Below are 12,652 nucleotides of genomic sequence, written 5' to 3' on the forward strand. Positions count from 1 at the left end.
ATTGTAATCATTGATATTGTGTTGTAAACTAGCTAACGTTGTATGTTATGTCTTTGTTACCGTGTATTACCCAGTTTTCACGGTTTGATGTGGAGAACAAGTCTTCATTAAAGACCCCTAGAGAAAACCATTTGCTGTCTGACTGTGCTTGGGAGGGAGTCACAATTGGCAAAGGTAGTGTCTGAAATAAAACCATCTAAAATGAGTTGTGTGCTTTTTGTTTTATGTAAATGTAAAATAAATAATCATCTGATGATGTCATACTTTTTACTTCACGCACACACAAATTAACGGGCAAACTTGAGCTGATTTGAATTTATAAAACCCTCTTTTAATTTCTGATATTTGTCCATTTGTTTGCTTCTTTCCCATTAATATGATTTCAGCTCTGCAGTAACGTCACAGACTCTCCTCTGCACTTCCTGATTTTTGTCTATAGGATCTGACACAAACCTCTTCTTCACGAAATCAATATTTAATCATAACTTATCTTTACTTTTGCAGAACGACCTCTGGACTCTGAACACTCAGCAGATCACAATCATATTCAAGCAGCTATTTTACAACCAAGTCTCTTGTCGGTGTGAGCTTGTTTCTGCCAAATGACTTTTGACCAGTTATCAAATCCAAGGCTCTTATTACTTTTTACAATCGTGTCCTGACACACCAGAGAAACCAGGAAGCATCTGTTCCTCCCTGAAGAGACGCAGGCTGAAAACCAGACGATCACATTCACCTTCCAAACCAAACTAAACCAAACTGGACCAGACGTCCTGAGTGAGTCCAGCTACAGGAGAGAAGAGTGAAGCTACAACCTGCCGACGCTCCACACACAGACCGTGAGTTTAACAAACACCTCGACTCAGACAGGAAGTAAACCTCAGTGAAGTTCATGGAGCTGTGACTGACTGACTGTCTGTTTTCAGCTTCACCTGGAGACTCGATGGCTTCCAGATTAGAAGAGGATTTCTGCTGTTCCATCTGCCATGATGTCTTCAGAGATCCTGTTGTTCTGTCATGTAGCCACAGCTTCTGTAAAGACTGTGTGAAGAGCTGGTGGGAAGACAAAGAAGTAAAAGTGTGTCCTTATTGTAAGAGTAGATCTTCAAGGTCAGAACCACCTGGTAACCTGGTGTTAAAGAACCTGTGTGAGACCTTCTTACTGGAGAGAGATCAGAGCTCTTCACATGCTCTCTGCAGTCTGCACTCGGAGAAACTCAGACTCTTCTGTCTGGACCATCAGCAGCCAGTGTGTCTCGTCTGCAGAGATTCAGAAAAACACACCGGCCACAGAATCAGACCCATCGATGAAGCTGCACAACAACACAAGAAGCTGCTTCAGGAAACTCTGGAGCCCTTGAAGGAGAAGTTACAGTGTTTTGAACGTGTTAAAGTAGAGTTTGAACAATCAGCAGAACACATTAAGGTCCAGGCCGGACTCACAGAGACACAGATCAAGGAGCAGTTTAAAAAGCTTCATCAGTTTCTGGAGGAGGAAGAGGAGGCCAGGATGGCTGCACTGAGGGAGGAAGAGGAGCAGAAGAGTCAGATGATGAAGGAGAAGATTGAGTCTCTGAGCAGAGACATTACAGCTCTTTCAGACACAATCAGAACCACAGAGGACGAGCTGAGAGCTGAAGACTTCTCATTCCTGCTCAACTACAAGGCTGCAGTGGAACGAGTCCAGCAGCGCCCCCTGCTGGATGATCCACAGCTGGCCTCAGGAGCTCTGATAGATGAGGCCAAGCATCTGGGCAACCTGAGCTTCAACATCTGGAACAAGTTGAAGGACGTGGTCTCCTACACTCCTGTGGTTCTGGCCCCAAACTCTGCTCATCCAGGACGCGTCCTGTCTGACGAGTTGACTAGTTGGAGAAGAGGAGAGAAACACAATCTTCCTCGGTTAAACTTCCTTCCTTGTCTTCCAGCTGTAAAGAGAGATCCTCCCCTCTATGGTAGGTCTCTGTCTACCTGTCCCTTCATCTGTCTGTCTTCTTGCCTGCGTGTCTCCGAGCTCAGGTCTGACTGCATGTCCTCAACATCCGCATGCAGCATGGCTCAGCTCTATTGAATCTTTTGAGTTTTCATTTTTCACAACTTAAATTATTCGTGCTCCGCTGAAACTGCAGTGATTCAATTAGAGCGTCTTTGAAAATACTAGTTTGAAATAGCAGCCAAATCATGAAGGAAGTTTTTAAGCCCTAATCATGATCATTTAATTCTGATATCTACCTACAAAAAACAATACTTATTTGTATTGGTACTAAAATGTGTGTATTTGCTAGTTTTAAGGAAAGCTGGAATAATCCCTGCACTCTGATCTTGTTATCCTCGTGGCATGCCTCCTCTTTTCCTTTCTGAGATATTAGTCATAATAATTAGTAGTAATTATTAATGTGTGAGTGTTTCAAAATAAGCTAATTTTAGACTGAAGACCCGTTAAGACCGGCAGAACTTTTCAGAAGTTGTGTCCCCAGTTGGGAACAAGCTTATTTTTAGATCAGTGGTTAAAATGAAGGTCAGGGTGCGTCTCCAGGAAGTGATGGCATGTCTAGGTAATGTCCACGAGAGGGACATGTGACCACCTGCATGTCTTTCTGTGGTTGTAAAGGCCTGCGCATGCTTCTGCAACGGCGTCTGCGGCTTTTCACGTAGTTGTGACGCAGGACTCGTTGTCATTCATGGTTTTCCAAGCGTTGCGCGTGTTGCCATGCAATTCCCCGCCAGAACACTAGGCGGAGTAATATTTTTTGTCGAAGTTTATTTACATCGCCACGGCGGCTCCTCAGAGCCTTTTTCTGGCGGACAAATCCGTCGGTCAGTGACGGGTTATACTAGTGGTCATAGTTTCGGATCTCTTCTGCCAAGTGCTCTTCTATTCGGTCTATATTTGTTCTTCTAAATCTTCCGTGGTTTCCGCCGGTATTATCGGGCATGAACCGGAAATGCGACTCCGGAAATGATGTAGTTAGCAGACCAATTACAGCATTGCTGGCTACGTGACGCTTGCGGAGCTTTGCCGTCTAGTTAGAAAAATTGGGGGAGATACGTAAGTACTTAAGGGGCCCGGAAGGGCTCTTACGCTTCCAGGCCTGTGAAAACGCAGAAGCATGCGCCGGCCTTAAGGATCATTTGTGGGCTGAGGACAAGTAGCGTGCGTCTGATTATGTCAATAAGTGTCCTCACGACTATAGAAAGACCAACGTGTGTGACAGTTTGACGTTTTAACCTCTTAAAGTGACGTCTGTGTCTGTTTTTAATTGTATTATTCAGAACATTATGTTGAATATATGTGTGCGTGGTTTTAAAGTAATCGAGTCGCATGTTACAGAGACATTGAGTCACTGATGTGATTCCGTTCATCGAGACAATCCAGAGATAATCCCGAGTCCATTTGACTCTGATACTAATGTGCTCGTCTCTTCCTCTGCAGTCGACTACGAGTGCATCTCTCTCCACGGAGACGCCGACTCCATCTCCTTACACCACCTGTCCCACGGGAACAGCCAGTCCGACTTCGACAGGTCCCCCACCATGCCCAGGAACTCCGACCTCGGTTTACAGTACAGGAAGTTCGCTCAGTCCAAACGCCCCGCCTCCACCGTCAGCCTGTTGGCCGACCCCGAGTTGATGGGCGGGTCTGTCCGCCAGCTGCCGTCCCACACGGCGACCATCAGGCGCAAGCCGTTGTCCAAGCCGAAGGTCCCCATGAAAGCAGTCGGAGGAAGCGGCGGCAGCGACGACAATGTCTTCATAGCGCCCCCCCCTGTTGGAGTGGGAGGCTTAGGTCACAGCCAACTCAGCACCTCCACGCAGAGCCTCTGCACGACCATGCAGAGGCTCAGCGCCTTACTGCCCTCCTCCTCCTCCTCCTCCTCCTCTCCCTACCAGCTGGTCCCAGGCCACATGCCCATCCCGGTGCCCAGTCCCACTGTCCCTTCCCTGCCAGCAGAGGGCAGCAACACCAGACTGCAGCAACAGAGACAGTACCAGCAGCAACTGCATCCTCATCCAACCAACAACTCCAGATTCAGCAGCAGCAACATCAGCAGCTTGATCAGCAGAGCCAGCTGCAGAAACAGAAGCTGTTCCAGCAGCTGCACCAGCCCTCCACCCCCCAGGCTGACCTGTCCTGGCCGGACCACAGCACTCACCCCCAGCCCCATTCCCTTTGAGGAGGGGGAGGAGCCCGAGACATGCTGACCCTCATGAGGGGAGTAAAGCTCAGAAGGACCCTCACCAACGATCGCTCCGCCCCTCTTCTGCCGGCCCCAGCCAATCACAAATGAGGCTGAGCCACTGCTTTGCTTCCCCGGGGGGTTAACGTTACGTTTCATGGGTTCGACGCCCAGAAGAGGCACCTGAGGGTGTTAGCACAGACTTTGCAAACACACTGACGAATCGCTGGTACTTGACGTGTATCGTGTTTTATTTTCTTCCCTTTTAAGTCGTTTAGATTTCTGTTTTAAAACATTTTGAGACGTTGATGTCTTTTCCTGTTGCTGTAGCAACCGTCTTTCTGCTTTTTTCTGCTTTTTGTTGGCATTTTGATTGTGCATAAAGTTTTTTTGTTTGACCCAGTCTCGCCGCAAGAGCTGCTTGTTTTAGTTAGCGCTCACCTCCTGGTCAGGTGACCGTTCTGCGGCTCGTTAATTGGCCCAAAATGAAGCTGTTAGTGTCTCAGATCCTTTTCAGTCCTTTGTGCGTTTGATTCGCCTGTTGCCTCCTCCTCCTCCTCCCAGTAGGAGGGTGGGGTTTAGTCATCAGTCCTGTAGCTCCACTGTGTCAAGTGGTTGAACCGCGGCGTGTGGAGCTTTTAATTTGCTTTAATTTGTCGTAGATTGTTTCATTCGTCTCAAAGAGTTGAACACGGAACCAGACTCTCCCCGAATAAAACATCACCTACTGTGTCTGTAGACTGTAAATACATCAGAACAAAGAAAGCTGAGGGAACACCGGGGGGGGGGGGGGGGGGGGCTTGGATGTTTCCGTCGTCTGAACTGAAACTTGAACTTGATTTCTTGACTTCCTCCCGTTTGAGTGGCAGCAGTTTCTGCCTCCGGGACGACAAACGGTGCCACTAGTTGTGGAAAAGGATTAAAAACGTTACTGCGGGCAAATGTCTGGTTGACTGTGTAAGTGATTATCTGGTTAACATGTTGGAACAGTTGTAATCGTACGAAGAAAGTGGGACGCTCCGGTTTGTTTGCAACTTTTAGAGGCAACAAGAAAACAGTCGATATGATTCAGATCTGTGATGTCATGACGTGTTTAATGACCTGATGGAACAATCTGCTACCAAAGAACTTTTAAGATCTCAGTTGAATAACTAAAATCTGACCCCCATAAAAAGTGTGAGGCTGATGATGAACAAAAACAGGAAGCGTTCAGTTTCTTCCTGATACAGATTCTGATACCTGGAGTTTGCGTATCTGTGCTGTACAAAGAAAAAAAGTCTCTTTCCTGTTTTAAAAATCCAAATTTACAATAAGTTTATGAGATCTGCCATGTTAAATAAACATGTTAAAGACGTGTGACCTCAGCTTCCGTCACTGAGGTTCTGTTAAACTTAGACATTTAACTTTACATTAAAAACAGTATTTATCTGCAGAGTTTGGTTTGGCTCCAGTAGCTGGTTCTATCTGGATCCTGTTCCCAAACAAGTTGGTTAAATCTGACCTCCTCTCAGTTCATATGCACAGTTTAATATTCTGGACTGTAGATTTGATCCGTTGCCTCTACAAGTTGCTTATGGGGCGTGGACTTTGCGTTGGGACCAGTTTGAGCAGGCCGTAGATCCCATGAAGCACCGGGGTCAGGACATCGGTCACTGGATCGACTCGGTGGTTAAATCACATTAGCAGGAGTTTGAGTAGAGTTGCTGAGTCATTATTTTCTATCGGATGAATATGAACATATTTTTTTATTCCTTAAAATCATTTTAGTGTGTAAAATCAGAGAAATCAATCAAAAACGCCTGACAACCACCAGAGAGCCAAAGGTGTCATCTTCAAATGTTCAAACTATTTGTCTGATCTTCAGTTCATAATCATAAAATCACCTAAAAGGTTTCAACATTTTTTGCTTTAAAATTGTCTTAATATAACAATAAATACAATATCAAAATGGTGGCCAAGTCATTTTTGTCAGTTATTCGATTCAACTCTACTTTTCATTTTCCAAAAAATGTGTTTCAAGTCTGTTTCAGATTTTCTGATGTTTTTTTATGTCAATATGTAATAAAGTCAAAAACCTATAAAACTATTCAGAAGAATTAAATATCTGAAGGTTTTAGATAAAGTTGCAACATAAGAAAATTTAATGGAATAAAACCAAAATATGAAAATTTGTTTCTTTTCTCTAAAGTAGAATAGAGTTGGAATGAAATACTATTTATTGAAACTGTTATTTAGATATTTGCCTGTTTGTTACAGCTCTGTTACAAATTCCAAAACCATTACACATGATCTGTTTCATAATTTCTGATATTTTTTGAACCAGGAAACTGATAATAGTTAAATACCTGCGGGTTTAAAGACCATAATGTTGGAAAATGAAATTTACAACCAACATGAGTCCTGCTGGGAAGCTGCCTGCCAGAGACCAGCTGCATGCTGGGAAATGCAGTCCAGTCTCTGGTCCTGATCTGACTTCAGAGAAAAGGTTTCTGTGTATTTTGGGATCTTTTTTTTGCAGATTATTACAGTGTTTTATTTTGTTGTTGAGATGAAAGTTGCCTTCTGATCAGTCCGAGAGCTTCTGATAATCATTTAATTGAATGATTGATTGAACCCTCAGTTGTGTGTATATCAATGCTTCATTCCTGGTAGAGCCCGAAATCTAAATATAAAATGTATGTGAACATATCCTGATTGTATTTTTATTGATTTAATGATCTGACGACTTGATCGATCGTATTTTTGTAGAAAAGCTTTAAAGGAGGAAACTCTGTGATCTTCCTGAGGTTGGAGGATCTGAAGCCTGATTGGACGATTGACTGGAGAAACGACGACAACCAACAGAATGTAGAAATGTGTTGTTCTTCATCTTTTCACGTTCACTGTGGGATCAATAATAATAATTACAACTGATTCATCACTTCTGGTGGTTTTCTTTTCTGTGTCCACTGCTGGAGCTGATCCTGTTTCCTGTTGACATCTTTATTTTTTTAAATTGTAAGTTTCTAATTGAATTTTGAAGATTTAAAACAGTCCAAACCTGCCGATGGAATTTTTGTGTGAACGTGATTTCTCAAGAATATCTTCAAATTTCAAACATTCACTTGGACTCAAGGATCAACTGGTTAGATTTGGGAGTTCAAAGGTCACAGTGGTCAATATTTCAGGATCTCTTCAAATATTGACCAGTGAAATCAAAGACAACTGATTAGATTGCAGTTGGAAGAAGGTCAAAGGTCACGGGGACCTCATACGAGTCTGGAAAACTCTAGTTTCTTCACCTTTTCATTTTAGAAGGTGACCTTGTGGTGGAAGTACATTTACTCAGGTGCTGAACATGCAACAGCAACAGGTTTGACATACATGTACTTTCTCCCGCTGCTTTATTTACATAAGCGCTGAATCAGTAATCACACCAGTAATCCAACATTCAAGTATTTCTTCAAGATGCTGTTAAATCTCAGCGAACGTCTGGACCGACCCGTCTCACTCTCTCACGTTGTTTTCTTATTATTAAAGATAAGTTCATGCTGATTCGAGACGATCATTTTCTATATTTTTGTCTCTTATAAATGCTGTCATGTGTCCCTGCAGAATGTCCAATCAGATTCAGAGCTGAGTCACAGTCTGTGGCTGGACGTCCCCAGTGATTACCCATAATCCTCAGGGTGCAATTTAGGCCGGGGTGGGGCGTACACACACATACACACACACACAGACACAGACACACACTCAGAGCTGTAATTTGTTGCCTCTGTTATCATGTGTTGTCACTTCAGGATCATTTCAGTGAGTTATTTCCCATCTGAGACTCACACGCTGCTGCAGCCGGGAGACGATGACTCGCACACTCACGACCTCGCTGACACTCGCAGGCGGGTTTTGTGGATTTTTAAACCGATCAAAAACTTTATTTGACCTTTTTAATGTCACTTAGTGTAATTTTATTTGAGTCTGATCATATTCCTTTACTTTGAAGGAGCTGAGGATATTCAGACACATCGCTGTAAAATGACAAGTGTCTGAAATAAACCATCTTAAATGAGTTGTATGCTTTTTGTTTTATGTAAATGTAAATATATATGTAATCATTTGATGTTATACTTTTACTTCTCACAAACAAATTAATGAGCAAACTTGAGCTGATTTGAATTTATAAAACCCTGTTTTGATTTCTGACATTGTGTTTATTTGTTTGCTTCTTTCTCTTTAATAAGATTTCAGCTCTGCAGTTACGTCACAGACTCCACCCCCGCTCCCCCCCTCCCTCCCCCGCATTTCCTGATAATATTTTACTTTCACTTTCACGCTAGCAGATCACAATCATATTCAAGCAGCTATTTTTCAACCTTGTCTCTTTACTGTGTGAGCTTGTTGATGCCGAATGCCTTTTGACCAGTTATCAAATCCAAGGCTCTTTTCACTTTTTACAATCGTGTCCTGACACACCAGAGAAACCAGGAAGCATCTGTTCCTCCCTGAAGAGACGCAGGCTGAAAACCAGACGATCACATTCACCTTCCAAACCAAACTAAACCAAACTTGACCAGACGTCCTGAGTGAGTCCAGCTACAGGAGAGAAGAGTGAAGCTACAACCTGCCGACGCTCCACACACTGACCGTGAGTTTAACAAACACCTCGACTCAGAGGGGAAGTGAACCTCAGTGAAGTTCATGGAGCTGTGACTGACTGACTGTCTGTTTTCAGCTTCACCTGGAGACTCAATGGCTTCCAGATTAGAAGAGGATCTCTGCTGTCCCGTCTGCCATGATGTCTTCAGAGATCCTGTCATTCTGTCATGTAGCCACAGCTTCTGTAAAGACTGTGTGAAGAGCTGGTGGAAAGACAAAGAAGTAAAAGAGTGTCCACTTTGTAAGAGAAGACATTCAAAGGATTTACCACTTAACCTGGTGTTGAGGAACCTGTGTGAGACCTTCTTACAGGAGAGAGATCAGAGCTCTTCACATGCTCTCTGCAGTCAGCACTCATTGAAACTCAGACTCTTCTGTCAGGACCATCAGCAACCAGTGTGTCTCGTCTGCAGAGATTCAGAAAAACACACCAACCACACAATCAGACCCATCGATGAAGCTGCACAACAACACAAGAAGCAGCTTCAGGAAACTCTGGAGCCCTTGAAGAAGAAGTTACAGAGTTTTGAACGTGTTAAAGTAGAGTTTGAACAAACAGCAAAACACATTAAGGTCCAGGCCGGACTCACAGAGAAGCAGATCAAGGAGCAGTTCAAAAAGCTTCATCAGTTTCTGGAGGAGGAAGAGGAGGCCAGGATGGCTGCACTGAGGGAGGAAGAGGAGCAGAAGAGTCGGATGATGAAGGAGAAGATTGAGTCTCTGAGCAGAGACATAACGTCTCTTTCAGACACAATCAGAACCACAGAGGACGAGCTGGGAGCTGAAGACGTCTCATTCCTGCTCAACTACAAGGCTGCAGTGGAACGAGTCCAGCAGCGCCCCCTGCTGGGTTATCCACAGCTGGCCTCAGGAGCTCTGATCGACGAGGCCAAACATCTGGGCAACCTGAGCTTCAACATCTGGAACAAGATGAAGGACCTGGTCTCCTACAGTCCTGTTGTTCTGGACCCAAACTCTGCTCATCCGGAAGTCATCCTGTCTGAAGATCTGACCAGTTTGAGACGAGGAGAGAAACAGAAGCTTCCTGACAATCCAGAGAGGAAATATGAACAAGCCTCAGTCCTGGGATCTGAGGGTTTTAACTCAGGGACTCACAGCTGGGACGTCCTGGTTGGAGACAGTACAGACTGGACACTGGGTGTAAGAGCAGAGTCTGTCCAGAGGAAGGAAAACAAACCATATGTTTTTTCTTTAAGTAATTTTTTTGGTATATACAAATCAGTGTCACTATCAGCATCATCTGTTCCCTCTGTGCAGAAGATCAAGAGGATCAGAGTGAAACTGGACTGGAACAGAGGAGAACTGTCGTTCTCTGATCTTGATACTAACAAACACATTCGAACCCTCAAACACAATTTCACTCAGAAGATGTTTCCATTCTTTAACACTGGAGGTTACTTGCAGCTGTTACCTGTGAATGTCTCTGTGACGCTGGATCAGAGCAGTTAGAGATAAAGATTTTATTCATCATGATTATTTCTTCAAGAGAAATCTGCTGAATTTAAATGTTAAACTCGTTATTCTAAAGCTTTGTTTATTTCTCCTTTTACTTCTCACTCATTTTTATTTCTACTGTCGACTTTTCAACATGTGTAAAAAGATTTCATTACTTTCTGATCTTTATCTTTGGTTTGTTTTTTATTTTCATGGAAAACGTTTAATATCATTTAGATTTTGTGTGGATCCATGAAGTCGAGCAAACTGATGAAGATCCACATAAAAACACATTTATCAATAACAGCTGATCATTGTTCACATTCAACAAACTTTATTAAAACTCACACATGAGACATGATTCATGTTTAATCACATAAAGTCTGTTCACATGAAATAATCCAACATATATGAACATTTGTCTGTTTGATGTGATGAAGCCAAAATGATTCTGTCTGTAAAAGTGTTTAATCATCAGCAGCCTAGTGAATGACCTGATTTTAATATTGTGGTAAAAATAATAAAATCTATGAAACAGAAACAGAGTTTTGACCATTTTTAAGTTTAAATGTAAATATAACACTATGGCTACGTTGTAGCACTGAACGGGCCGAGCACATGCAACTCAGGACCTGTTGGTGGAGAGAGCGATCGGGGGGGCACACGGCTCCACGTTGAGGGAATGATAAACACTTCACTTCCTGTTTCTGTCACGAGACTTCGATCCTTTCCTGCTAATTGCTCATTACACTCCACACTATAAATTGCAGATCACACGGTGAAAATGTTATGTAAGTCGTATGATAGTTGTAAAACAAAGCTCACTTCCTGTTACCAGTAGGTGGCGCCATCACTATCATTACATACATACTGATAGATCTGTTCAAGTAGGGGCTCACCTTTGTAGAACGGAAAGCCTGCTCCACATCGTTTGGGTTTATAATGAAATGTTTGTTTTCTTGAAGTTATAGACTCAGTTCATGAATTTCATTTTTAAAATCAAACGATTGTCGAAACGATTATAAAAGCATTAAAGAGAATTGGTGTAACTGTTGCCACTATATTGCTTTATGTTGTAAAGGTTTTTCTAATGTTTGTTTTGTTTTTTGTATATAGCATTATTGTAACATTAGAGATAAGACTTTTATTTTGACGCCTCGGCTGAGCTGCTTGTTAGAGGAGGAGCTGCTTGGGAGAGGGAGAGACACAGAGAAGGAAGCGGAGGTGGTCACACACATGTTTAAGAGTTCTTAGAAGTTAAGAAGATTCCATTTCAGAGCATGCAGCCAACGAGGTATTTTGTCTGTTTGTTATTTACTTTAACCTTGATTGTAATCATTGATATTGTGTTGTAAACTAGCTAACGTTGTATGTTATGTCTTTGTTACCGTGTATTACCCAGTTTTCACGGTTTGATGTGGAGAACAAGTCTTCATTAAAGACCCCTAGAGAAAACCATTTGCTGTCTGACTGTGCTTGGGAGGGAGTCACAATTGGCAAAGGTAGTGTCTGAAATAAAACCATCTAAAATGAGTTGTGTGCTTTTTGTTTTATGTAAATGTAAAATAAATAATCATCTGATGATGTCATACTTTTTACTTCACGCACACAAATTAATGAGCAAACTTGAGCTGATTTGAATTTATAAAACCCTCTTTTAATTTCTGATATTTGTCCATTTGTTTGCTTCTTTCCCATTAATATGATTTCAGCTCTGCAGTAACGTCACAGACTCTCCTCTGCACTTCCTGAATTTTTTCTATAGGATCTGACACAAACCTCTTCTTCACGAAATCAATATTTAATCATAACTTATCTTTACTTTTGCAGAACGACCTCTGGACTCTGAACACTCAGCAGATCACAATCATATTCAAGCAGTTATTTTACAACCAAGTCTCTTGTCGGTGTGAGCTTGTTGCTGCCAAATGACTTTTGACCAGTTATCAAATCCAAGGCTCTTATTACTTTTTACAATCGTGTCCTGACACACCAGAGAAACCAGGAAGCATCTGTTCCTCCCTGAAGAGACGCAGGCTGAAAACCAGACGATCACATTCACCTTCCAAACCAAACTAAACCAAACTGGACCAGACGTCCTGAGTGAGTCCAGCTACAGGAGAGAAGAGTGAAGCTACAACCTGCCGACGCTCCACACACTGACCGTGAGTTTAACAAACACCTCGACTCAGAGAGGAAGTAAACCTCAGTGAAGTTCCTGGAGCTGTGACTGACTGACTGTCTGTTTTCAGCTTCACCTGGAGACTCAATGGCTTCCAGATTAGAAGAGGATTTCTGCTGTTCCGTCTGCCAAGATGTCTTCAGAGATCCTGTTGTTCTGTCATGTAGCCACAGCTTCTGTAAAGGCTGTTTGAAGAGCTGGTGGG

Source organism: Limanda limanda, chromosome 4, assembly GCF_963576545.1.
Source record: "Limanda limanda chromosome 4, fLimLim1.1, whole genome shotgun sequence".
NCBI lineage: Eukaryota > Metazoa > Chordata > Actinopteri > Pleuronectiformes > Pleuronectidae > Limanda > Limanda limanda.